General features: G+C 40.5%; 1 protein-coding gene and 1 long non-coding RNA gene across 4 annotated transcripts in view; one reads left to right on the top strand and one right to left on the bottom strand.

Annotated features, from left to right (window-relative positions):
• Positions 1 to 4271: 4271 nt before the first annotated feature.
• Positions 4272 to 22660, bottom strand: LOC132366056 (uncharacterized). The gene is made up of 2 exons (XR_009503342.1): positions 22105 to 22660; positions 4272 to 4457 (listed from the first exon to the last, which is right to left on the bottom strand). It is a non-coding gene; the product is annotated as an uncharacterized LOC132366056 (long non-coding RNA).
• Positions 21577 to 27471, top strand: part of TET2 (tet methylcytosine dioxygenase 2) — a 138957-nt gene continuing 133062 nt past the window's right edge. Inside the window, exon 1 of one of the 3 annotated variants that reach the window (XM_059923361.1) lies at positions 21577 to 21838. The gene's annotated coding sequence lies outside the window, so the exon portion shown is untranslated. The remainder of the gene's footprint in view (positions 21839 to 27471) is intronic. The other 2 variants (XM_059923360.1, XM_059923359.1) reach the window with 2 other exon arrangements.

Consider the following 27471-nt stretch of genomic DNA (forward strand, 5'->3'; position numbering starts at 1 on the left):
AAAATTAGTAATGTATTTTACAATCTCTTTTTATACTATGTTTTCAAAATTTGGTCTATGTTTTACACTTACAACATTTCAATTACTCAGCAGCCATCTGTGACTAAGCTACCATATTAAGCAGTGCAGTTTAGCCCATGGAAGACATGGTAATGGATCACAGAGTGGGAAAGAATAAATTTGAGATATTTCTTCCCTGACTCCTTCCCTGTGGGGTCACCTCAGACTGGCTTTGTCCTTCATAGCTCCTCTCAAGTTGGCTTACTCCACACATAGCTTCTCTTCCAGGTGCTGGTAACCATTTCCTCAACTTGCCCCTCCAGGCTTAGAGATGATAGCAGTGCTCTCCTTTGTGATTTTCATAAACCTTCTCCAAACATCTGTAATATCTCTTTATTAAACCCTTCTCAAAGTATTCTTGTTTCAGTATGCACTCTGTTTCCTGCTGGGACCCTTTATGACTCAGCTCTTACCGGCATTTTTCTGAAAGGTTTAAGGGTTATGTCCCTGAAAGTATTATTTTAGGAATGATCAATTCTAAGTATGTACCTGTCAAATGATAGGATGGGGTACCTAAAAACTACACTAATAAGTAGAATTCATTGGAAACTGATAAACTAAAATTTGATTAATGTAATTATAAAGGTGCCCAACAGGAGTATACTTTCTAGATTCAATAACTATTTTTCAATAAAAAATTAGCATCATAGATAAGTTGCTGGGTTTGTAAAAGTTGAAACAATCTAGCAACTTTAAATGTCAGTATTTTCCCATGTTCCAGGACTTCTGTTACACAGTATTCTAGCAAGAATAAAAATTCTGGAAGTCCTGACAAGTCTTACATTTTATGGATCAAAATATCCTCTTTCAAAAAGAATGTGAGAAACAAATGAAATAAAAAATCTACTTTAACAGAGATTTTGATTTTATTAGCTTTATATTATTGAATCCTAAGATTTATCTTGATTGACAAGGACTGTTAACCAGTTCCAAGAAGGAAATTATACATAAATTTCTTTCTAAGTGGTAAATAATATATAGATTGTAGAAAAAAAAATCTTTGACACATGTTTTTAATAAGAAAACTCACTCTGTGCCCCTTCATGGAAGAAAAGAAGTCTATCCAATTGAGTACTAGTGTAATCCCTCACGTAAGCTGTTTGAGAATATTTTCTAAACACTTTTGGACCTATGGAAAGGCATGTCTCTTTTATCACAAACTATGATCATAATTTCAAATACTTTTGAAACATAGAAATTTCAATTATTTATTATCCTCTAGGGAAATCCAGACGAAATATCTGCTTTTGTAGATGTGCTTCTTGGCCAAAGAACTTGCTCGAGGGACAGATGGAAAAAAATCTATGCTGAAATGAAAAGTACTTGGGGTTCATAAATGGACCTTAACCTAATATGATGAGAACATTTTCTCCTCTAAAAAGTAAAGTGCTTGTCTTTTTTCAGAGATCAATAAGGCAGTAACCACATTATTGCAAAACGTATTTGAATGAGATTCCAGGAGGCATAGTAGAAACAGAAGCACTTACAAAATCAGTTTTCACAGCTAAACTCCATTTGTTTCACTGATGCCAGCCAATGCCCTCGAGGTTTTGAAATAGTTGGCAGATGTCCCTAACACCATGACATTATGGGTGCAACCAATTTTCTTGTGGCTAAACCTACTCTTAGCTACTGGTTAAAATAGAATGGGGAGTGAGGAGGTTACTCTTAAGCTGTGGGCTTCACTGATGCATAAGTGGATTCATCTGAAGAAACTCAGATTTTAAGGACAATCACTTGTAAAACCACAAGAGGGTTTACCCCAAACCTCCACCACTTAGAGTTGGCCACAGAAGCCTAGTTTTGAATAACAAACTCTGTCAAACAGTAAATTAGACTTCATGCTTACCATCTTGTGCTTCTGTTCAAAAGGAAACATTAGTTTAGAATGTTAACAGGTTAACTTGTTGAATAAAAGTCTCAAAAAGAGTATTTTCTTTTCTGGGAATGGGTCCAGTGAATTACCCCAATACTCTCAAACTTATTAATGCAAATATCTCTTAGCCAATCACTAAGCAAAATTCACCAACAAAATTCAGTGACCTGGATTTTTAGGTCACTCTTCCTCAGTAAAATATGTTGAGAATTATAGAGGGAAAAGAACACTGTTATAAAGAAGGAAATCTTGTGGCTCGGAAGCATTGTGTAAAATATATGTATAGGTTGGTATCTTGCCACTGGAATATTCCAATGGGAAGCCAATTCAGGCATTATACCATCAGAACTTTCTAAACTTTTCTAATGATAATGAATCACGAGATTTCACAACTAGAAGATGGTAGGGTGGTGGTAACATTAAATGAGGAAAAATGCTACTTACTGTTAAACTTTTAAAAATATACCAATAGAATTTAAAATCATACAGAAAGTCATTTTAAAAAGCTGACTCACTTTTCTCAAAATTGTCTTTCCTAAAAGTCTTCACTAAGGAGCATATTACTGGCATGATGTTACACAATTATTCTTCATAGTGGTGTGACACACTGAGTATCTTTGTGTAAATATCTAAAATATTAATAAAAATAATTTAAATTTTTTATTTTGCAATAAAAAGTAGATAACAGTATTTTGCCCAAATTCAGATACACAACAGGTTGTCAAGAAATTTCATATTGATTGGTAGTTACTTTTATTTTTATACTAAATAAGACTTCATGTTCTAGAAATCTGTTTATACAAAGTAATGCTTGAATCTCTTGGGGAGAAGGGTGTATACTCAGGAATAATGTTAATATCAGAGTGTAAAGTACATTCTTTCCTCTGGAATGAAAACAGTTAACAAGAGCATGTTAAAATGTTCATTAAAGGCAAACTACTTAATCATGAGAAAAAGCCACTGAAAAAACTGAATGTGTGAGAAGTTTCACCTCTTTAAGTTGCATAGATGTAAGGTCCAACTGGTTCCTCCTTTGAGGAGAGGCATTTAAAGCCACGTGGCTGGAAGAGAAATATGTTTCTCTCCTGCAGCTCAGGTCTCCTTGTGTCAGCTCCTTCCCACCATGAAATGAACATAGGTGCCTTGAAGGAAATTTTGCATTAGGTCATAATTTTCCTCTTTTTGTATGTTTCTTGCATTCTGAGGAAGTGGAATAAGTCCTCAGCTGAAAAATAGGCCCTCTTTTCTTCACAACAAATATATTTTAGAGGTAAAAGATACATAATTCAACAAAAATGAAGGAAAGAGTTTACCAGTGTAGAGTCTGGGGCCTTCCCCCACCCTACCCCCATCCCCCTGGCTGGCTCTTGTTTTCTACCAAGGCATAATTAGATTAAAAATTTTTCTTAAACCTTTTTTTAGACTTGAGGATTTGAAGTGAGAGGGGCCTAGTTTAGTATTTCCTTTCATTTTTCTCACCTGTTTTCTTATACCTTTCTGCTTCAGAAAGTTATAGAAACATCTAAGAATTGAATACTAAGCTTGTCATTCTATCCTTAAATTTGTTTAAGTGAGGGTTTAGAACTTCTATTTCATCCCTACATAACTGAATATTGCAGCAAAAAGTCTATCTCTTTATATCTTTCTGATATAAATTTCAGATTTTCAGTCACTTCCTATAATTGAATCATTATTTATAATTTTAGCATAGTTCAAGTCCATTTTTAGAACATGCAGAATTAAATGTTTCAAGTTCTGTCTATATCTTAGATAGAATTAAATTCAAACTAATTTTAAAAGAGTAACAGTTTATAAGATCATTACTTTTACATAAACTGATTAATCACATTAAATTTTTGTGCCCCCAAAATTATGAATTTAGAAATACCCTTGTTATTCTGTTACATATCCCTACTTTTCATAAAGCACACACAGTTTATCATGGATAGTGTTGACAGATCTTCTACACGTAAAGTTCTCAGACCACTTGTATCAGAGTTATCTGGGAAGCTTGTTTAAAAATGCAGACTCCTGGACCATACTCCAGCCCTAGTAGATGAGAATCTCTGGGGATAGAATCCAGAATCATCTTTTTAAAGAAGCTTCCCAGGAAATCTTTATGCATTCTACAGTTTGACAACCATTGCCATAGAGGACACTCCCAATATATCATGAGAATAAAGGAAAAGTTGGATTTTTGTTTAGTTTTTGGTCACCTAATCTTCTACAAACACATACACACATACACACACACACATTATTTGGAAATAATCCATTGTATTTTATGGGTGTACATGCTAAATAGATGAAATAAAGAGCCACCAAAATACAATGCTTTAGATACAACAGAATTTATTTATTTCTCATGGGTGGTCTTGGATAGGTAGGTGGCTCCAATCCAGGTGGTCATTAAGGGATCCAGGTTACTTCTGCCTTGTTGCTCTGCCTCTTCTAGAGGGTTGTCCTCTTCTGCATGGCCCATGGTCAACACTGGCTCTTACCATCATGTCCACAATCCAGCCTACAGTAGGGAAAGGAGATGAAGTGGAGAGCAGTAACATTTAAAATGTGATCTACAAGTTGTATACTTTACTTTTCCCCATGGGCTAAGATTAAAAGAATAAAAAAAAACCAAAAAACAGATTAGTTTAAGTGATGGAAGACAGCCAGAACACTTTTTTTTTTTTTAAAGATTTATTGATTGATTGATTGATTGATTGCTATGTTGGGTCTTCGTTTCTGCGCTAGGGCTTTCTCTAGTTGCGGCAAGCGGGGGCCACTCTTCATCGCGGTGCGCGGGCATCTCACTATCGTGACCTCTCTTGTTGCGGAGCACAGGCTCCAGACGCGCAGGCTCAGTAGTTGTGGCTCACGGGCCTAATTGCTCCGCGGCATGTGCGATCTTCCCAGACCAGGGCGCGAACCCGTGTCCCCTGCATTAGCAGGCAGATTCTCAACCACTGCGCCACCAGGGAAGCCCAGCCAGAACACTTCTAACTTCATTAGACAATTTCCAGCATTTCTTCTTAGTCTTAATTAATATATGTACATGTGACATAATTAATGCTAATAAATCATTCTTCATCTTGCTATAGGTAATTATAGCAATTGGTGGGCCTATTCTCTTCCATCTTTTCATGATAAATGCTTACTATACTTCTATCTTGGAAAAGAAATAGGAGTCCTACCAACTATCTTTTCAAATTTTCAGTTCACAAACAGTGAATGAGCCAGAACCTTAGTCATTTCATCTATGAAATGCTAACTGGCTTGGTGAATGTACAAAAATATACATGGATACAATTCTATGCCAAATGAAGGGAGATCAAATAGTAGACACTAAAGAAGAGTGAATGTAACAATGTGTATACAATATTCATCTACCTTGTCCCCAGTGACCCCTAACCACAGTTAGATTTGGTCTCGCTACACACACTGGGTACAAATATAGGTACCACAGTTAGCCAACTGATTCTTTCTCCTTATTACTTTTTGGGAATGAAATGGGAGACATTTTATTGGTGTTCCTTCAAGAAGAGTTACTCAAACAAAACTTGCTCTTCGAAAATCTCAAATATGATCACATCCCTGATTAAATCCAGTCATGACTTCCCATTGCTCTTGGGTTAAAGGTTCATTCAATTAGTAAGGAAATAAACCCAACATAAACTAGATTACCCCCAAGAAAGTGGGAAGTGGGGTGGGGGGGATTGACTCACGTAATGAAAAATTCAAGGATAGATTATTTTTAGGTTCAGCTAAATGAGGTGACTCAAATGAGTCAAATGCTCTTATTTGGTCTATTTTAGCTTTATTGTCAGGCAGGTTCTTCATTTACAATAGGTGATAGAAAACCCAGGCCTATATTCTACATTCACAACAATCCCAACAGAAAAAAAAAAAAAAAAGCCTCTTCCCCAGCCCCAGAACTGTTTTGTTGCTTTTGATTTAACTGGCCTAGATACCAACATGTGGTTAGGATGTCCAGAACCAATCACTAAAGTCAGAAGTTTACAATGTTCTGATTGGCCATGTCTGAAACTGAAAGTGAAGTCAGATTCACCTGGTCACATGTAATGAAAGTTGTAGTTCCTCTGGGAAAATTAGGGAGTGGACCTAGAAGAAATGGATTCCTGATAGGTCAAAACACAGATGTTTACTATAGTTCACCTCCGGGCTGCACAACACCCACACATCTTTTTCTTATACCTAAAAATTCAAAATTCCCCAAGCCTACATTAAGCAATAATATCATATGGAATCAAAAGCATATGTACCAGCACCATTCAAGTGTTACCCAGTTACTGCAACCAGACTGAGTCTAGACTCTCTTGTTAATGTGCATTCCTCCCGGTTCAGAAACCTATTGTAAAATGATACATTTAATCATCTCCAACAAACAATGTATATTTGTGAGGAGGAAACAAAATAACTACCATGAAAACTTCTATTTGAAAAAGGGGAAATGGGAGGAGGGGTGGCATGCAATGGACTATTTGCAGGACAGGAGTAGAGGGATCCTTTGCCTTGGCTTTGGAGTGAATTTGTTGAGGACCCCTTTTGTCTACTCTGGAATCTGTCTTCGGGGATGATCTCCTGTGTAATATGTCTTCTATGGCCATGGGTGAGAAAGGCACTGGGGAGTTTTTACTTTCTGGTCATCACACTCTACTACTGGTGCTATTTCCGTTAGTGTGGGTTTAGGATCCTGAGTACTGCCTTGGGGGTTGAGCAATCACAGCCCTGAGTTTATGGGTGTTTGAGTTACTCTGGAAACCCAAGTTCCTTAAAAGTTTAGTAAACTCTACAATCTATTTGTTTCCTATAAATTCAGGGAGTTAGCAACAAAGCCAGCATTGGTACTGAGGCCTAATCCTTGATTCTAGATCCCAAAGGGGTGGTTTCTGTCTTCTAACAATTAACCTTGAGGTTTTGTCAACAGAGGTGGGTGGAGCTCCTGATTTCAATCTTATCTTCTGATTTCATTCTACCCTCCCCACTTTTGCTAGCACTAAATTTAGACTGGAACAGAGGCCTTTACTTTTTCAAACTCTAAACAGTTATAAAGTTTCTGACCCCTAGTTGTTTGGGATTTCAGGACAAGGGCTAAAGGGCTGCTCTTAGTGTTTTCACTGCTTCCAGACAAACCAGCTTTAACTGCAGCTTGTCCCTTTCTTAAAGGAGCTCACTAAACCTCACAAAAAAAGAACCAGTACAACACTGCTATATTTAAAATGGATAACCAACAAGGACCTACTGTATAGCACAGGGAACTCTGCTCAATGTTATGTGGCAGCCTGGATGGGAGGGGAGTTTGGGGGAGAATGGATACAGGCATATGTGTGGCAGAGTCCCTTTGCTGTGCATCTGAAATTATTACAACATTGTTAATTGGCTATACTCCAATATAAAATTAAAAGTTTAAAAATAAATAAAGAACCAGTACATTACTATTTAAAGAAAAAAAAAAGAACACATCTTCTAATCTCCAGTCTCAGTAGGCCCATACTCTGAGTCCCAAGATACCACAGATAACAAGTTAATCAACTGTTGTGTTTCACTTCTTAGCTAAAGAAATGTAAGCAGATAGGGTAGGGGATCCTTGGAGAAAGAGAACCAGGCATGGCTTTCTTGACAGAAGAGAAGCCATTTTGGCCTATGCCATTTTTTTGATCTAAGCCTGGCCACAATGCTTGCCCTTGAACGGGTCTCAGTAATAACGATCTTAAGAGAACAGAAGGACAAACTTATCAGGCAAGAGAAGTAACAATAACAAAGATAACAAATCAGTTGTAAAGACTCCAGGTTCTATTTTGATGGTAAAGACTAGCGTCAAGCACTGTCTAGAGCTGTTTTACAGGATTTAAATCCACCCCCCCCAACTCAGGTGCTCAACCGCCAGATCAATTGGAATCTAAGGGGTGATGATGTTGACCTTTTCTGACCCTCATGACTTTGATTAACTGAAGTTTGGATTCTGTCCCAATGTTGCTGTTTGGGGAGAGACTGCTTTGGAAAAGATCCCCGGTGTTCTCCTTACTGGCTGCAGGTAATAAATCTTCCCTTCTCCCGATCTTTTGCTTGGTTGTGGCTTTTGGCTTGACATCCACCAAGAGGCTGAAATGGAGCAGGACCCTGTGGGGTCCTCCCAGGTACAAGTCCTTTCCGTGTCTCCCGTTTCTTATTTGTAAGAAATAGGCTTCATTCAGCCTCCTCACCTTCCCTGAGTTCCAAAGTGTAGAGTCAAACTGTTACTAATCACAGAAGGGAGGGAATGCAGAAACAAGGGAGGAACAGTCAAGAAACAATAGTGCAGTCTTGGGGCAGGGTCCTGGTTCCTCCTCAAGGAGTATAATAACAATATCTTCTGCAGGAACTAAGGCCCCCACTCAGGTGGAGGATGGTAACTGCAGGCTGAGCACAAGATTCCTGGAACACAGCCCTGTACCAACCAATCAGAAGAAAGCCACACACCCTGCAGCCCACACCCCAAATTTTCCCTATAAAAACTTCTCCCTGAAAACCACCAAGGAGTTTGGGGTTTTAGAGCACAAGCCACCCATCCTCCTTGTATTGGTGCCTTTACAATAAAGCTGCACTTTCCTTCACCACAATCCAGTGTCAGTAGATTGGCTTTATTGTGCATGGGTGAGGGGACCCAAGTTTGGTTCGATAACAAGGTGAACCCAGTTTTCAGGTAACAGAAAGAGGTCCTCGTTGCCTCTTTCCTACCTACACCCAGCTAATTCCACACTTTAGCTGTCACCACACTTTGATCCTTGTACCACTTAAAAAAAATAAATAAATAAGAAATCAAGACTCCTCCAGATCTAAGTTACTAAAATATATCTCAAACAGGCTTGCCTGGTAAGAGGAATTTACCGGTTCACAAACCCGAAAAGTTATGGAGCAGATCTATTCAGCGATGTTAGCTGGACATAATCTCTCAGCACTACTCTCCTCTGTGTTGGCTACAGAGAGACATTTCCTTTGAGAGAACTGAGCTTTTCCCTCTGGTTGCAATAGCCAACGCCACCAGCAAAAGGCCCAGAGTTGGCCCTTTTGGTTCTGATTGGCCTGGCTTGGGTTGCATGTTTCCCTCTCTTAACCATTCCAGTGGGGAGAGCAGGAGGTTATGCTCTGATTGGCCATGGCTGCTTCAACACGGGCCCACATCTGAAGCTGAAGGTAGACTGACTCTTCCTAAACCTCATGGTTTGAAGATTGGTTCTGTTACCCAAAAAACTGAGTTCGCCTCTTGATGGATATTGAGCCAAAAGACACAACCAAGCCAAAGATTGGGAGAAGGAAGGATTTATTATCTCTTGCAGCAAGTAAGGAGAACACTGGGGATCTTTCCAAAGCAGTGTCTCCCCAGACAGCAAAACTGGGGAAGTTTTAAGCTAATGGTACATGCATATTCATGTACCATTGGCAGTTGACAAGAGACTTGGGCAGTTGACAGAGTCCAAGCTTTAGTTGATTGAAGTCATGAGGGTCTGAAAAGGTCAACATCATCATCCCTTAGGTTCAGGGTGATCTGGTGGTTGAGAGCTTCAGGCTAATCTTTACCATTGAGATAGAACTAGGAGTCTTTACAACTGATATATTCTCTTTGCTATGGTCACTTCTTTTGCCTGAGAAGTTTGTCCTTCTGTTCTCTTAAGATAATTATTACTGAGACCTATTCACGGGCAAGCATTGTGGCCAGGCTTAGCTCACAAAATGGATTAGGCCGAAGATGGCCTCTCTACTGTCAAGAAAGCCATGCCTGGTTCTTTTTTTCCCCTACCTTATCTGCTTATAGTTTCCCAAGGATAAATCATAGTTTCATTCTCTGATAGAAGTGAGGATGGATCCTGAGCAGGTTAAATCAATATATAATGACAAAAACAGATTCAATGTGACCTACAAGGCCTTGTATGTCCTGGTCCCTGCCTATCTTCAGCCTCATTGATTGTACTCTCCTACTTACTCATTGGGTTGCAGCCACACTGGCCTTATGACACATCCATTTCTGCTTTTGGCCTTTCCCGTGTGCAATTCCCTCTGACCGAAACAAGACTCCTCTCCCCACACCCCATTTGATTGGTTCATTTCTAGTTATTTTTCAAAAGTCAGCCCAATTATCACTTCCTCAAGGAAAGCTTAAGTTGACTTCTAAACTGGGTTGCATCCTTCCTTGTATCTTCCCCCACAGCCTCCGAACCTTTCCTTTGTAGTGCCTGCCATAACTGCAACTTAAGTGTTTAGTTGTGTAATTACTTTCAGCTCTAGGCAGACAAAATATCTCTGTACCTTTAAAATATTTATTTATTTATTTAGCTGCACTGGGTCTTAGTTGCCGCACGTGGGATCTTTAGTTGCAGCATGCAGGAAATAGGCAAGCTGAAGGAATCTGTGATGCTGGAGGTAATTCTTTTTCTCTCATTAATCTCTATATGTCTGGATCTAGTTTTTCCCCAACTCTCTCTCCCTTGCACACCAATACCAATTTTTTCCTAGGTTGGTTGGTCGCAATTATCTAAAAGAGAAGATATTTTAGTTGCATAATAATACATAACTATGAGGGAAATCGGGAGCAAAAATAATTTTCAATAAGATATTTCTGAAAGATACATCATGTTACTCAGTGCAAAGTGCTCACAATCTGAAATAGATAAACATCGTTCTGGTGCTAGTTGAGCCATTAACCAGCTCTTTGATTGTAGAAACTTATTTATTCTCTCTGAGCCTTTACTTACCTGTAAACTGAAAATAAATATCTACCTTGCAGGATCCCTGTAGTATAAAAATAATATGTACTTTGTGCTCAGCACTCAGTAGACCATCAATATTTGGTATATATTCTTATGATTATTCTTGGATCACAGAGCTGTCATTATAGTGCGAAGCATGGATTAGAAACCTTAGCCATCACTGCACATCACCCAGATGGAGATTCTCCCGCCACTGTAGGATCCCTTTAGTATTTATTTATTACCTGCAGTGTTTTATAATACACCCTTGTGTTTTGAAGGAAGCTCTGATTTCTAGAAATGTATGTTATATTATAGACACCACCTCAGCCTTGTCCAACCACCAGCATTTAATTCATAATACATTTCACAGACCCCATTCCTCTTTCTCTCCAAAGCAATGATGAAACTTGTGAAGGAAATCTACAGAGCCCACTAGGGAGAGAGAGAGATGGAGGGAGCACGATGAAATGAACTCACCAAACCAATTGTCCTCCCCTCCTTTGTAAGGCCTATGCTCCTCAGCTTGTCAGCAGAATACTCTTTTAAAAGACCCTACCTTTCAGGGCCCTCGTTCAGTAAGTTTTCTTTTCTTTCCTGTATCTTTAACCACCCACCTCAATCTGCTCTCTCCCATCAGTAAACGTGCTGGAGTCTTTCCCATCTTAAGACATTCTTTCCTCCATCCGACAACGCCCTGGAGCTTCTTTGCTATCTGCTTCCTTCTCTCTGTAGCCAACCTTCTTTAAACATCGGCTCTCCCTATCTCCACATCCTCACTTCCTGTTTATCCTTCAACCTCAGGCAGTCTGGCTTCTGTCACCAGGACTCTTCTCCTGAAGCTCACTTGGCCAAGGATTGCAAGGAATGTCCCACTGCTATACTCAAGGCACTTCTCGTTACTCATCTCAGGTGACGGCTCATTAGTATGTGGCCCTGCTCACCAGGTCAGACCTCGTTCGTGAGGCTAGTCCTTAACTTGGTTCCCACAACAGCACACACCTCTGGTTTCCTCCTTTGGGGGCTCCTCTTCTTTCTCTCAAACCTCACAGGGGGTGTCCCTCTGAGGGTCCTGTCCTAGAGCTCCACTTTTCTTCTCACTCAGAGTGTAAGGTTATCTCCCTCAACTGCCATCTGTCTGCAGATGATTCACAAATTTCTAACTCCAGTCTGAATCTTTTTCCTAGGTTTCAGGCTCAGCCATCCAACTGCTTACTGCACGTCTCCCCATGTATGTCCCTCAGGTGCCTCGAAATTAATGTTTTGATCACTGATTTCTTTTTTTCTCCCACAGCTCTCAAAGTCCCACTTTCAGGTCCTCTTCTCTTCCTGTCATTTCTATCTCCAGTGAAAGTCACCACCAACTGCCCCAGCCAGGTCAGAAACCTGGGTGACATTCTGGAGCCCCGCCTCTGCTTCACCGTGCTTCCAAGCACTTACTAGGCTCCATTTCTTCTACCTCTGTGACGCCCATGTACCTGTCCATTTCTCTCCTTCCTATTGCCTAATCTCTAATCCAAGACCACTCTAATTTTTCCTAAGTCACTATCCCTGTCTCCCCACTGGTGTTCTAGCCCCTGCTACTGTGTTCTCTCAATCCACTCTCCCTAGTGCTACTAGAGAGATATTTCCAACATCCAAATCTGATCATTTTCTTCTCTCTGAAAACCCGTGATTGACTTTCTACTGCACTTAGGCCACAACCCAAACCCCTTACCATTACTGTCACTAACCCCCATGATCTGGTCCCTGCACATGGCCACAGCCTGAGTGGTCACCCTCTCCCTCTTCACTTCCTATACAAGTCATTTGGAACGTGTCTTTTTTTTTTTTTTCCCCCTCAAACATGTCGTGCTCTCTCCTGCCCCCATTCTTCATATACTATTTTTACTCTTTTATCTCCACCGAGCACGCTTTTCTGACTTTCTACTTGGCCTGAATAATTCCTATTCATCCTTAAGAGCTTAGCTTAAATATTACTTTCATGGGAGGTTTGCTCTGAGCTTGCAAGCATGAGGTAAGCACCCTTCTGACTGCACCCCAGCACACAACACAGAGTGTTTCATCATAGCCCGTTTACATGTCTGTTTTCCCACTTGACTATAAGTTCTTGGAGGGCAGGGAACACATCTTGTTCACTGTTATATCACTGAATGAGAGAAAAAATAAGAAGTATATTGAAGTGAGAATAATGCAATGAGCCATCACCATGTAAGTTTAATTTTAAATATAGAATTAATTTAAATTTAACTTTAAATATAGCCTTTCTTAAAGGCTGAGAAAGCAGAGCCTGGGAAATGCTACCACTAATGTGAAACAAGAATGGCCAGATATGTCGTTATTATTACACCTTTTAAGGGATGTTTCTGCGATGGTATTTCCATCCGTTTCTGATCCTTCTGTGATTTGAGGATTTCCTGAGCAAACCCTCGTAACGATGTCATTTGACTCTGGTTATGGTCATGTGCTGATTAAGCTGCCTCTCAAGAATGTGAAATTGAAACACAAATGACACATCAGTATCTCAAGCATCACCATAACCTGTGACAGTTTAGAAACTTCAGATGAACCATTTTGCAATGGAAAATGAGACTAACAAGACTTCATTTCTAAAGTTTTTTGTTTTTTTTTAAATTTCTGAGAAAGTGTCTTGACTTGTTATTCTTCCCCTTAGAAACGTTTTTTAGGGAATAGATTATCTTTCCCCTCACATTTGGAATGAACAGAATTCCTACCACAGTGGATGGCCTACATTAAAACATAAACAAGTAAATAAACAAAAAACAGTAAACACACTTTTCCTAAATGTTTCCATTACTGTAGCATTCTGCTCTGCCTGTGTGAGCATAGGCAAGGAATACAAATGTATCAGCCTAAGATACAATGTCACAGGTTGATCAGAGCTTCTTTTCTGCCCCCAGGAAGGAATTAAAGTTGGTTTATTTGTTTCCGTTTGGTTTGTGGAAAGAATACTGAAGAAGACTTAAGTCTGAGAATGTATCACCTGCTGTGTAACCCTGGGCAAGTTACTCAATCTCTCTGACATGTCCCCTCATGTGTTAAATACATGTTCCCTAGTGTTAAAAAATAAGATAAAATAAAATGGGATTCATAACTGTCTCACCTATTTTAAAGATTATTGTAAATACTAAATGAGATCATGCATGTTAAAGATTTTGGGTAGGTTTTTTAGTAGCAGAGTCTAGACTACAATCCTAAACCATGTCATTTACTCATATCAGACTGAGTTTAACATTCCAATAAGTATGCTTTTACTAGTTTCTCTTTCTAAATTTTTTTGAATATCTGTTTTGTGAGTTGATACTACTTTTACCTTTAACAGTGGCCCTCACCCACCAAAATTATGACTTTAGCCTTTTTTGGATTTTAAATTTAGAGAGGGACTCTTTTGGTTCTTGTTCACTAGTAGACAATAGCTATCAATGTTTTAAGATTTAAGGAGAATCAGGAAAGTCTCCTTTATTAAAGTGTATCAGTATCACCACTACGATCACACCCACCTGACATCTCCCAACCCTGTGCTGAGCACACCATTCTTCAATAGTTCTCACTTCCTTCTCTCTCTCTACCCAGTCTAACTAGGGTCAGTGATCATAAGATTTCAGAGAAATAAATGTTAGGGACCCCCAAAGAAATGCTTCTTTAGCATGTGTTTTTGATGTTCTGATTTAATGTGTGTGTGTGTGTGTTTCTTTTCACCTTCTACTCCAACTTCTCTTTCAGGAACCCCTATTTTGTGGTCACTCACTGCTTAAATGTACTTTATTCTCTTGGGGATTAAAGTCATTGTGAAATGCAGAACAATTGCTTGGCAATCAACCCATGTTCAACTTAGAGGCGTGCCTAATTACTGACAGATCAAGGAGATTTTCTGCCAAATAGTAATAGTATTGTACTCTAAGATATAAAATAAGAAAACAAATTAAACAGAGGTTGGTGGTGTAGATCTTTGCAGGAAACTACCCCGCCTTCCCACAGGCTCTGAGTTGGCACTGATTCAGATCTCATTAGATTTTTCTCACACATCTCTGGAAAGTATGAAAACACACTTTAGAATATTTGAAGAAAATGGGATGTCAAATAGTGACTACCCTACTTCCTTTTTTATTTTTCCTTCTTTTCCATATAGAATATCATAAGAAAGGGAAGAATTTAACTCATGGGGACCTAAAATTAGTTTAATCTGTAAAGCTCTTTCTTCCAGAAAGAACTGCACTAATAGTTAGCTGCTTTGTAATACATTCATAAACTATTTCATGACCATTATTTTGGAAAAAGAAAGAAATCAGAATCAATTTGTCTAACTGTCTGGATTAAAGAATGGTTTAAATGTTTTTAGAAAAATGTGACAAACTCAACCGATAGATTTTTTTTTTATTAGAACAAAAATCCCTAAGTATTCTTCACAAGTTGAACTCAGGCAACTTTCAACACTTCTTTCTCCCCACTGCATCAGGCTATCAGTCCTATCACTTGCATTTTCCCCTGCTCTTTCCTTTTCACTAGTAATAATCTGGGTCATTCTTTGGCTGCTAATTATTTATCTCTTCCTCAAAGGAGAGTTGTTTGTTTGTTTGTTTTTAACCTGCCACAAGAGAACTTAGAAGGATTTAACCAACCTGAAATACAGAAAGGGAGTCACAGGCAAATTTGCTCCATCTTTGCAAAGGTGTGAGGGCTTCACCAGACTGTAGCGAGATACCCACTGTTTGCTTTTTGTCATGGGATGCTCCATGAATGACAACATTTTGTGCCCATTAACTATTAATATTATGTGTAAGCATTAATTGTTTTCATCGTATTTTTACACATTAAGCTATACCCGTGATTTTTCAGCAGAGCTGTACATCTGATTATCCGTGAATCTTTTGAAAAATATTGTTACTCTAGCCCCATCCCAGACCTCATTAATCAAACCAAGACACTGCTGGGGGTAGAGAAGTGCAAGCTAGTTATTTGTATTTTTCAAAAGCTCCAGAGGTGAGTCTCATTCATTTTCCCAATGGAAAGATTTGGTGCCCTCCCATTCTGAGTATTTTATCCCCAAAGATCCATGTCCTATGAACAATTTCAGTAGGTGGCACTCTTTCCACCTGTCAGCTTCCTTGTTTGGCGGGAATGAACCCTAAGTCATTCAAGGAAATCAGGAGCAGATCAAGGGTGCAACGTCCTTTCACCACACTAATATTGAAAACAGGTAGCAGAACTTATCCGTAAACAATTTGTTAGTGGGGGTAAGTCATATGTTATAGGGATGGGGGAGTGGGCAGGAGTGTGATACCACATTTGTTTATTACACAAGTGTAATCATTATTCCCAAAAGTTCAAGCATGCCAACTTCTAGCATACAATTGGAAACAAAAGAAACAGGGTAGAAAGCAAATGATTAAAAAACAAAAACAAACAAACAAACAAACAAAAACCAAGTAAAAGTTTAGACAGAAGAGTTTTTGTTTCTGCTTTTGTTTTATGAGGAAGAGATAGGGAACACTAATGTTATTGTAAAAGAAAACAAAAGCAAAACCCCAAAAAACAACCCCCCCCACACACACACACTAATTGTGTGAAAAACTTATCATGGCATTAAACATAGATATCTGTATCTGCTAAACTGGGGAGACAGAATAGTGTAGCTTGCAAGGACATGAGCTTTAGAATCAGACAAACCTAGATTTAGATTTAGACCTTGGTTCCAGCTCCTTAATCCCAACCAAATCACTCAACTGTTAATTCTCAGTAAGCTTTTACCTACCTTATTTGGTTATGCTAAGCATTAAATTAAAAGATAATAAATGTACAAGAATTATTGCAATGCTTGGTACATAGCCAGTATTTAACAAGTAAATGTAGTATATGTAAATGCAGATGTTGAGTTGTTTTTTTTAAGTAACAGAATAATGGAAAATTATTTTGAGTTTTGAAGGGAAGATTCTTATACTAGTTAGTACTAATAATGGTGAGAAAAACTTAGAGGAAGATGAGCAGGAAAAGATATGAGGATAGTTTGGGCATAATGAAAAAGGCCTGATTCTGGATTCACAAAACTTGGGTTTGAGAGGTGATCCTCTATTGCAGTAAAAGTCACTTAGCCTCACTTTTCATTTTTATAAGATAGGAATTAAATGCCATTTTAATGTGGCATATGATTTTGAATATTAAACTGTTAGTGTACACCTTACCACAAAAATATTAGTGTACAAAAATGCTTTTAAACTATAAAATCCTATATAATAAACTTCATTATTGAAGTTTATCACTGAAACTGAAAAATTATCCTCTCAGAAGAAAGTGGGGGACTTCCCTGATGGCACAGTGGTTAAAAAACCACCTGCCAATGCAGGGGACACGGGTTCGAGCCCTGGTCCAGGAAGATCCCACATGTCGTGGAACAACTAAGCCCGTGAGCCACAACTACTGAGCCTGCGCTCTAGAGCCTGCAAGCCACAACTACTGAGCCGCGTGCCACAACTACTGAAGCCTGCGTGCCTAGAGCCCGTGCTCCACAACAAGAGAAGCCACCGCAATGAGAAGCCCGCGCACCGCAACGAAGAGTAGTCCCCGCTCACCGCAACTAGAGAAAGCCCACGCGCAGCAACAAAGACCCAATGCAGCCAAAAACAAAATATAAATAAATTAATTAATTTAAAAAAAAAAAGAAGAAAGTGGGATATTAAATGCGTTACCAAAGTTGGATGAGAATAAGAAGAGTAGTTACTGGATTGTGAATTCAGAATTTATGAGAAGAAAAGAGACTGATATTAGCAACACATTTGCAATACTTCTGGAGGCACTTCCATGAGATTTGTCTCACTAATGAGCCTAATATTCTTTGTCCACACCTCGTGGCATGTGGGATCTTAGTTCCCTGACCAGGGATTGAACCCATGCTCCCTGCAGTAGAAGCTCGGAGTCTTAACCAGTGGTCCGCCAGGGAAGTCCCCCTGATATTCTTCTTATAACGCCTTTGACAATATTTTAACAGGATTAAACTTTTGAGTTTCATCTGACATTTCATTTTAACCCCCATTAAATCACACATTGGAAAGCTCCTGATTTGAGTGTTAGGATTATATCATTTGTGTCTATTTCTTTAAAATTTCCAAATGATAGAAAGAGAAATTAACCATATGAAACAAGGTCAGTAAAAAAGTAAGTAGAAATCATATTAACAAAAGAGACTCTATCAAGAATCTCATAATATTATGATCCTCGGCTTTAGACAATAATGGTTTGTATTAATAATAATAATAATAATGTATATCAATAATTTAAAGTGTTCTGTATAAATGTTTCATCTCTTGGGGATTTTTTTAACTTGGCATTCTACTTATATTAAATATGTACCTTTGTATGGTGTGCAGTAATGTCACTAGACAAAAGAAACAAGAAAGTCCCTTCACAGCAATGACTGCTGTGCTGTTTGAAGGTCAATTGTCTTTTAAGCATGGAGAGAATCTTTATCATGTCATACTTCAGAAATATGTTTTTGGAGATGGGAAACAACAGGCCATGATTTAATGTTTTTGTTAAACCACTGTAATTCTTTCAAAGGAGTATGCACCACAACTCTCTCTCAGTTAAAGAGAAAATCAAGTCCTTAAAGAAAATTTCCTATTCTGCAGGTGGGGAGGAAATTAAGAATCACCTATTATTTTTTTGTTAGTACAAGAAATTTGCAGTGTAAAGCAAGCTGCTATTGTCAGCTCTTTTTCTTTTTAATCTAAATTTATTTATTTATTTATTTTTGGCTGCGTTGGGTCTTTGTTGCCGCGCGCAGGGTTTCTCTAGTTGCAGCGAGCGGGGGCTACTCTTCGTTGCGGTGCGCGGGCTTCTCATTGCGGTGGCTTCTCTTGTTGCGGAGCACGGGCTGTAGGCGCACGGGTTTCAGTAGTTATGGCTCACAGGCTCTAGAGCGCAGGCTCAGTAGTTGTGGCGCATGGGCTTAGTTGCTCCGCGGCATGTGGGATCTTCCTGGACCAGGACTCGAACCCGTGTCCCCAGCAGGCGGATTCTTAACCACTGCGTCACCAGGAAAGCCCTGTTGTCAGCTCTTTAAAGGACAGAGCAGACAGGAAGCTGCCTCCACCCTACGAGGCTTAGAGACCGAGCAATTGAGTTAGACAGCAGGTGCCCAGCCCAATCAAGTCAATTTTCTAACACAGAATAGCATGTCGTGGGACTTGTTCTATTAGTTTTTTTTCTCTGGTAAGGAAGTAAGGATTTTTCTGTGTGGAAGTAGTGCTGGTCTTTCTAGTTGGAGAAAAAAAAGAAAATGGTAAGGAGTTTGATAGCAATTGACTGCTGTTAAAACAGCAAATTATCTTTTAAAAATAGATTATCCACATCTGTAAGAGGAGAAATGTTAAGAATGCACACAGTTAATAAAAGCTTGCTCTGAATTACCCATAGAAATGTGCACGAATATCCAGTCAACAACTGATTATGTTCACTATAGCTTATCTTTCCCAGAAATAGCAAGTAAGAAAGAGGTTTTGAAAAAATCAACAATACAAAATTTCACTAAGATATTTTACACCTGGAGACCTTTAAAATTTTACTTCCTTTTGCTGTTGAAAAGTCATAACAGCCAAGGGGAGTAAGGCATGTTCTTTTCAATTAACAAATGTCATGGTGGTTAAGGGTGGGGTGGAGGTGCAAAGGAAGAAGTTGGCAAGAAAAGGTTCAGGGCCTGTTGCAAAACCAACTGCAAGCCAAGTATGATTCCAGGTAGACGAGAACCACCTGCTACAACAAAGAGAGAGAGGTTTAAAAGATGAGAAGGAGGTGACCCTACAGACCATTTCCCCAATTATCATATAAATAAGGGAATATATGGGTGTTTATATCAGACACATGCTAATACAATATTTGCCATGTTATTCAATGTAGGAAGACATATAATTACTTCTATACTTCTAGTTAAACAAGAAAAACTCTTGAAAGTAGATGGCTTATGATTGGTAATAGTAATAACCAGTAGTAATAACCACCTGAGCACTTAGTGTCATATTTAATCCTCACAACCACACTGTTTTAGATGGTGTCTGACAGGTGAGGAAACCGATATACACAAAGGGTTAAGTACCATGCTCAAGGTCACACATTTAGTAAGGGTGGAGTCAAGATTCATCTGCCTCTGTGGACTCCAAAGCTCATGCTTTCCACAATTCTGCTGTTTTGTGCGCTGCACAACGGTACGTCACAGCCTTCGGAAAACTTTACTTTTTGGACTTGAGAAACAAATTACAAGGCACCTTTTAAACAGCTTAAAGTCCATTAGCAATTGCCAAGACTTCAATGACACATTAGAGTGTACGATTAGAAAAGATGGAAATTCATTTTACATGAATGCTTAGGGAAACGAACGATTTTACTTAGTCTAGTGCAAAACCAGAAATCGAAGTCAACTTTGTCTCAAAGTGGAATAAACAGTGTTTCACTTCAAACGTTCTTCTTAGTAACAACGTGACACATACGAAGAGTTCCTTTTTTAACCCTTTTCAAAGAGAAAATATTCCGATTTCATAAAATTAGGTAAAGACTTCAAAAGAAATTTGCGGACAAAAAACCGTGAGCTACACAAAATAACTTGTGTTTACTTAAGAGTATCGTGATCACAATGTAGTGATCCCGTAAAAGATGTGCCCAAAAGGTCTATCTAAAATTTGAATGCCAGTAACGTGAGAACTTCTAATAGAGGGCAAATCTCAAAAACCATCTGATATACCAATTCACATGGGCTTTGTTCTTTATCTCATCTTCACATAAAAAATTTATGATTAGGGAAAAAAAGCATTAAAAAGAGAAGTAAAACTACTCGGCAATGGAAAAGAAAATCTGTCAGTGGATGCGAGTGGTTATAGAATTCCGAACTTCAGGGAAAATCGAGCGTCCGTCATTCGGCGTTTAGTTCTTTATGGGTCGATTTCTTCGTTGCTTAATTATAAGGCTGGACATTTTTTCAAAATAGAGGCTCTTATGGGAGTAAATTTAAGCATTTGAAAGTGCAGATTTATTTCTTACAACCGAATCCAGCGCGAAGTAGAGAGTCACTGGTGCGAAAGCCCTCTCGGATCTGCGTGAATCCTTCTTCCCGGCCCACGTGGCCAAAGTAAACAGAAGGTGGGCCGGGGCGGGGAGACGCGGGCCTGGGTCAATTTCCTAATTTGTCGAGTCTTTAAAACTACAGGCCCCTAAAGCACTAAGGGCATGCCCTCCGCGAAACTGGGGAGTGCTTCTGCTGAGCGAGATGAAAGCGACTGTGTGGAGAGGATGCCAAAGCGGAGACCAGGCGGGGCGGGTGGACCTACCAGGGGGTGGGTGCGCGAGGGGGCGTGTGCGGGGATACCTGCCAGGAGGTGGGAGTCGGGGCGGGGACGGCGGGGGGTGCCCACCTGCTCTAAGCAGGCGGTGGGGTGCGGTACCAGCAAAAAGTTTAAAAGGTTAAGCTGGGGTCTCGCAGCCTCCTGCCAGGGACGCACGCCACCTCCCCCTTCGCGCCCGCCCCGCGCCTTCACAGGAGTGGAGACCCATCCGAGGGTCCCGGGGGCCGGACCTTCCCCCGCGCGCCCCCGCCCCGCGCTCCTCCGGGCCCACGGCTCCCCCCGCTGGCTCCCCAGCCCCGGCCTCGACCGCGCGCCCCCTCGTTCGGCCCCAGGGGCCGCCGGCTTTTGTGCGGGGAGCCCCGGGGCGGGGAGCCGATTCCGGGGGAGCCGGGGCCGAGGGCCCCGGGGCGGCGGCGGAGACCGGGACGGAGGAGGCGGCGGCCGGGTGGAGGGGGAGGAGGCGGCCAGGAGGAGGAGGAGGAGGAGGAGGAGGAAGCGGGGCGGAGAAGGCGGAGGAGGAGGAGAGCGGCGGCTGCGGCGAGAGCTCGGGCGGCCCCGCCGCCTCCTCGCGAGCGCCGCGCGCCCAGGCCCGGCTCGCATGCGAGTCACGTCCGCCCCCTCGCCGCGGCCGCCCCGAGACGCCGGCCCCGCCGAGTGATGAGAACAGACGTCAAACTGCCTTATGAATATTGATGCGGAGGCTAGGCTGCTTTCGTAGAGAAGCAGAAGGAAGCAAGATGGCTGCCCTTTAGGATTTGTTAGAAAGGAGACCCGACTGCCACTGCTGGATTGCTGCAAGGCTGAGAGACGAGAACGAGGTCAGAGCGCTTCTCTTGTGCCGCGAAACTCTCCCTTTCCTCTCCCCTGCGCTTTCTCTCGGGCTTGTGGGGACTGGGGAGCAAAGCCTGCAGTGTCACCCACAAATACCAAGAGGGAAGAGGGAAGCTTCACAAATTACTGGAGCCTCTTCAACATGGCTGACAAATATAGTTTTAATTCCCCCCCACCCCCCTTTAAACCTGTAGTTCTGTGTCCTCCTCTCTCCCCTGCTAGGGCTCGTGTCCTCCTCGCCCAGAAAACTTACCTTTGGGAGTCCGGCCGGCTGCTTTCCCGGCCTTTTATCCTCCGGAAAGTGATTTTTCTCTGCTTTCCTTTCTAAAATAGTTCAGCTGTGGGGGGCACGACCTTCCCCTTGAAGCTTCCCCACCCCCTCCCTTCGTGGAAGGCAGACGAGCCTCGGGTTTATCCTCGCCCGCCCTGGGGAGAACACAGACGGGGTGGTCTTCGACCCTTTTCTCCGCTGGGGCTCTGGGTCTGGGTGTGCGTTTGCGTCCGCCCCCTTCTGCCCCGTGTCCCCCCGTTTCGGGGGCTGCGCTCAGCGAGTGTCAGGCGAGTGGAACAGGAGTCCACTCAGTGGGGTTTTGTTTTTTCCTGAAGTCCGCGCGTTTTGTTAGCGGTGCCGAGCGAGAGAGGAAAGAATAGTTTCTCTGGTTCCCCCAATAAGACCCGAACCCACTTTTCTCGAGGTACATCAGCTCTGCGATGGGCTGTACCTTCCAGCCTGGGGAATGTGTGTGAGAGAATTTGTGGGCAAATCTGTGTCCTGGCTTTGTGCTTCTCCCGAATCAGCTTCGTCGGGTTCCCCGGTAAGTGACAGGCAGACACAAAGGCAGGCGCAGGCCGGGGGAGGGGGCGGGCGGGCAGGATTGGTGGTGGTGGGGGGGGTGAGTGTGGAGAGTTGGAAGACTGCAAGGTCAGGGGCGCCGAAAGAAATGAAACCCAATCCCAGTAAAGAAACAGAGACGTAGAGAGCAGATTTCTAACAGTCCCATCCAAATTTCTCTTTCCCTCTTGGCTGCTCTCTTTTCTTTGGTCTTTTATCTCTCTGCTTTTCTCTGTGTCTCTTTCCTCCTCATCCTCTTTCCTCTTCTACTCCTTCTTCTTCTTCCTCTTCCCTTTTCTTCCCCTTCTTCCTCTTCTTTTTCTCCTCTTTCTCCTCCTCCTCCTTCTTACACACATGAATCTTGCTGAATCTCTTTCATTGGGGCTGCTCGTCTAGCGATATTAAGCTAAGTTTCTATGGAGAGTTTTCTACCTATGGCAAATAAAGTGTGGGCTGGATAGACTGCTGAGAAGGTCGAATGTGAAATATAAGTGAAATTTACTGGCTGTTACCCTCATGACATACTTTTAATTGCATTGAGTGAGTTTTCTTCCTTCTTCTTGTAGTGTTTAGGAATTGCAGAAGGATCATTTTCCAGTTGTTTAAAATTTAGTGAAGTATTTTTATATTTGTCTGTCTAGGGAGTAGGATATATCCAAAATTTAAAATCTCGAGTCACACATTGTGCTTTTCCCTCTCCAATCAGGGAAAATAATGGCAAATACAAATCTAAAAATATTCATCAACAAATGATCCAACATAAGAGGAAGAGTATATCTTAGGGACAGTTGGAATGTACATAGAAAAGATAATTGGGTTGGGTTGGGTTGGGTTTGATTTAAGACTGTGGGTATTGTTGCCTGGCTAATGAAAATCATTATATTTGCATTTTAATGAAAAGTTGAAATACTGGAGGGGAGTTATATTCTTTTCCATGTTTGCCTGTGTGTTTTGTAATAATAGGTTTGAAGCAGAATATAAATTTCAACACAATAAATACTGATATTTTAAATGTTGTCAAGCAGAAAAGTGTTAGTGAAAGATTGGGAAGTCAAACAAGTTTAGAAGGCATGGACATGATTAAAAGATGGACAGAGGGAAAAGCACAGTAATGGACATTACTCCATAAATCGGATTTCCAAAACTATTTGTCCTCAGTAGTTCACTTTGTAACTCCTTGTATTTTGATCTCTGGAAAAGCAGTTAAGTTTAATCATTGATATTGGAGGCATGATTACAAGGGAGACATATTACTCATCTCTGTGGAATACAAACAGCTCATTTGGTTAGTTCTTATTTGTCCTAAATAATAAAGAAAACACTTAGGAATTTAGCATAAATGCTTACTATTTGTTGAGAAAACTGTGGTTAATTATTCCAGCAATTCAGAATTTAAAATAAGTAATTTCTTTTGCTAACAGTGGTATATAACTACTTTTGGGGGACTTTTCACATGTTGTATATACTGTCTTAAGGCTATTCAACTAATAATAGATATATCACATTGATAAATAAGGATATCTACATTGATTAATAATTTTGATTTTGACCATGAAAGCTTGTTCTTTCCCAGCATCCAATTTAGACTCTTTTCTGAAAATAGCTGCTAATTAATATTGTATGAGGGGCTTCAATGATTATAAGGAGGAGATATGCATATTATTCACCAAAACAAGAAAATATTACTTTTTCCTTTACTAGAAAAATTATTTTAATTAGCATGGGATACTTTACAATGAAAGACATAACCTCAGCTTTTCATTTACCATATTTGTGAGAGTCAATGCTACCTGGATTCTCCAAAAATTTCATTCATTCATTTATTTCTTTATGTATGTATGTATGTATGTCTGCGATAGGTCTTGGTTGCTGCGCGCGGGCTTTCTCTAGTTGCGGCGAGTGGGGGCTACTCTTCCTTGTGGTGCGCACGCTTCTCAGTGCAGTGGTTTCTCTTGTTGCAGAGCACAGGCTCTAGGTGCACAGGCTTCAGTAGTTGTGGCACACGGGCTTCAGTAGTTGTGGCTCACGGGCTCTAGAGTGCAGGCTCAGTAGTTGTGGCTCAGAGGCTTAGTTGCTCCACGGCATATGGGATCTTCCTGGACGAGGGATCGAACCCCTGTCCACTGCATTGGCAGGCGGATTCTTAACCACTGTGCCACCAGGGAAGCCCTGCTTATTTGTTATAAATTTATTCATTTATTTATTTATTTTTGGCTGCGTTGGGTCTTTGTTGCTGCACGCGGGCTTTTCTCTAGTTGCGGTGAGCGGGGGCTACTGTTTGTTGCAGTGCGCAGGCTTCTTGTGATGGCTTCTTTTGTTGCGGAGCACGGGCTCTAGGCGCGCGGGCTTCAGTAGCTGTGGCATGCAGGCTTAGTAGTTGTGGTTCGTGGGCTCTAGAGCACAGGCTCAGTAGCTGCGGGTCACGAGCTTAGTTGCTCCACGGCTTGCGGGATCTTCCCAAACCAGGGCTCGAACCCCTGTCCCCTGTGCTGGCAGACGGATTCTTAACCACGGCGCCACCAGGGAAGTCCCCTGCTTATTTTTTAAATTGAACTAATGGTTAATGAGAAATTAACTTGGAATGAGGGAAGTCTCTTGCTTTGCTTAAATTCACACATTTACCAAACTCTTCTTATGGCTCTAATTAGATCTGGTATTGTGTTGGTCCATGCCAGGAGCCAGAGGGATTGATAGGATTCTGATTCAATGGCTCATGGACCTAGACATTGGCAGGTCAACATCACTTCCAGAACAAGTGAAATGCACCTGCCTGGGAGTTGTTATGACAGACTTCCAAAGTTCTGTTTGGGCACTAGACTTGTATTAGGTAACAGAATGGAGTTAATGTTTTGGTTTCGCTTGTTGCAGTTAGAATTTCTCTATCAGTTTCTCCAAGGCTGCACCCATACACAGTGTTGTAAGCCAAATGTCACTACTGAAATATATTGGGTTGGCCAAAAAGTTCGTTTGAGTTTTTGTAAGATGTTACTGGAAAACCTGAATGAACTTTTTGGCCAGCCCAATCTTTCCTTATTTGTTTATCTCATTAAGAAGTTCTTCTTATGATTCACAGACACACCTGGCAGAAACTCTATTTTTCATACTGCACCAAATCCAAGTTAGTAAATTCATATGAATTCTTAAGAAATTAGTTTGAAATAAAATGTTCTCAAAAGCTATGGATGTTTGACATTTTAGAATGTTTAATACTTAGAAAATGTTAAATCTGCTTTTTTTAATGCCCTAATTGCCTCTACAAGTTTAATTGTTGTCTTTGTTGTTGATGTTATCATTGCTTAATAGACTTTAATAGTCTTAGCAATCTTCAGTTACTAGAGGGAGTCTTCTTTGTTTTGTAAACAACCATGTAGACTGTTTTACTCTGTTTCCTGTCATGCGGACAGGTTAAAACTTTGGACCAGCTAGCTGTCAGTTTTGGTTCATCAAAATGACATTTTCTCAACGATTATGCCATCATTGCACAGTAGTTCTTAAGAGTAGTAATGGCACCAAAGCCAGTAGCAGGAAAATATCTCTCCAGCCAGCTTTACAGTTGGAGCCTTAACTGTGGGAGAGTCAGGTTGCCAAGTAGAGTTGGTGGTTATCTTGGAAACTGTGCTGAAGAACACAACCACAAATGATTTTGCCAAATATACAGTATTTACTTGGTCTAGATCTCCAATTTCTATTTTGACTCACTGCCAAAACTTTGTAAATGCTGTGCCATTATTTAAGGAGGTTATATAGTTCATCTGTTGGTTTGGTGTGTAGTGGGAGAGAAGAGTTCCTGGAGGGAAGAGTGCAAAGCAAGACACCTTGAATTATTGACTGCAAGCCAAAAAGGATTGTATGTATCTGCTTATTTCCAGCATTATTCTTATTCTAGGTTGTACATTGCAGAAAATACCTAAGATAGATATGAAATCTTTTCTCAGTAAAATGGATTTTGCTTGCCCATTCCAAAATAGTAAATTCTATCAGCTTCGATTTATGCTTTCTCCACTTGTCATGAAATGCAGTTAAATGTGCCAGGCTTCAAGAAGTATAAATTGATGGTAGGTGGATTTTTAATATTTTGTGTAAAATTAAATTCAGTGATAATGTCAACCTACCTCCAGTTTTAAGAATTTTGAGATCGATATCTTATACTCACTAAGGGTTGTTCCTCAAACTGACTTGAAATCAAGCTCCAAATAATCTGAGGATTACATAACAAGATGAATGAATTGGAATGAAGCATTTTTGAAGGACAATTTGGGACATAAAATTAACTGGTTACTTCACTAAAAATACTGTAAATGTTTTTTTTAAGTTAGATTTATGTCTGTTGGAAGGGAGGACTGATTTCTATGTCTTTTTAGTCCATAATAGAATCTAGTGGTATACTACTAAATCAAGATTTAATGAGTTGGGGGTCGGGGATAGGGGGTGAAGGTGGTCAAAGGGTACCAATTTCCAGTTATAAAATGAATAAGTTCTGGGTTGTAACACATAGTATGGTGACTGTACTTAGCATTACTGTATTGTATACCTGAAAGTTGCTAAGAGAGTATATCTTAAAAGTTTTCATCACACACACAAAAAATCATAACGATATGAGGTCATGGATGTGTTAAGTAACCTTATTGTGGTAATCATTTCCCAGTATATACCTATTACAAATCATTGCATTGTATACTTTAAATTTACATGATGTCATATGTCAGTTACTCTCAATAAAAGCTGAGGGGGAAAAAGGTTTAATAAATGATGTAGAAGTAGCAAAAAAATGTCATTTAATTAGAAAAT

This window comes from Balaenoptera ricei, chromosome 5 (genome assembly GCF_028023285.1).
Source record: "Balaenoptera ricei isolate mBalRic1 chromosome 5, mBalRic1.hap2, whole genome shotgun sequence".
Classification (NCBI taxonomy): domain Eukaryota; kingdom Metazoa; phylum Chordata; class Mammalia; order Artiodactyla; family Balaenopteridae; genus Balaenoptera; species Balaenoptera ricei.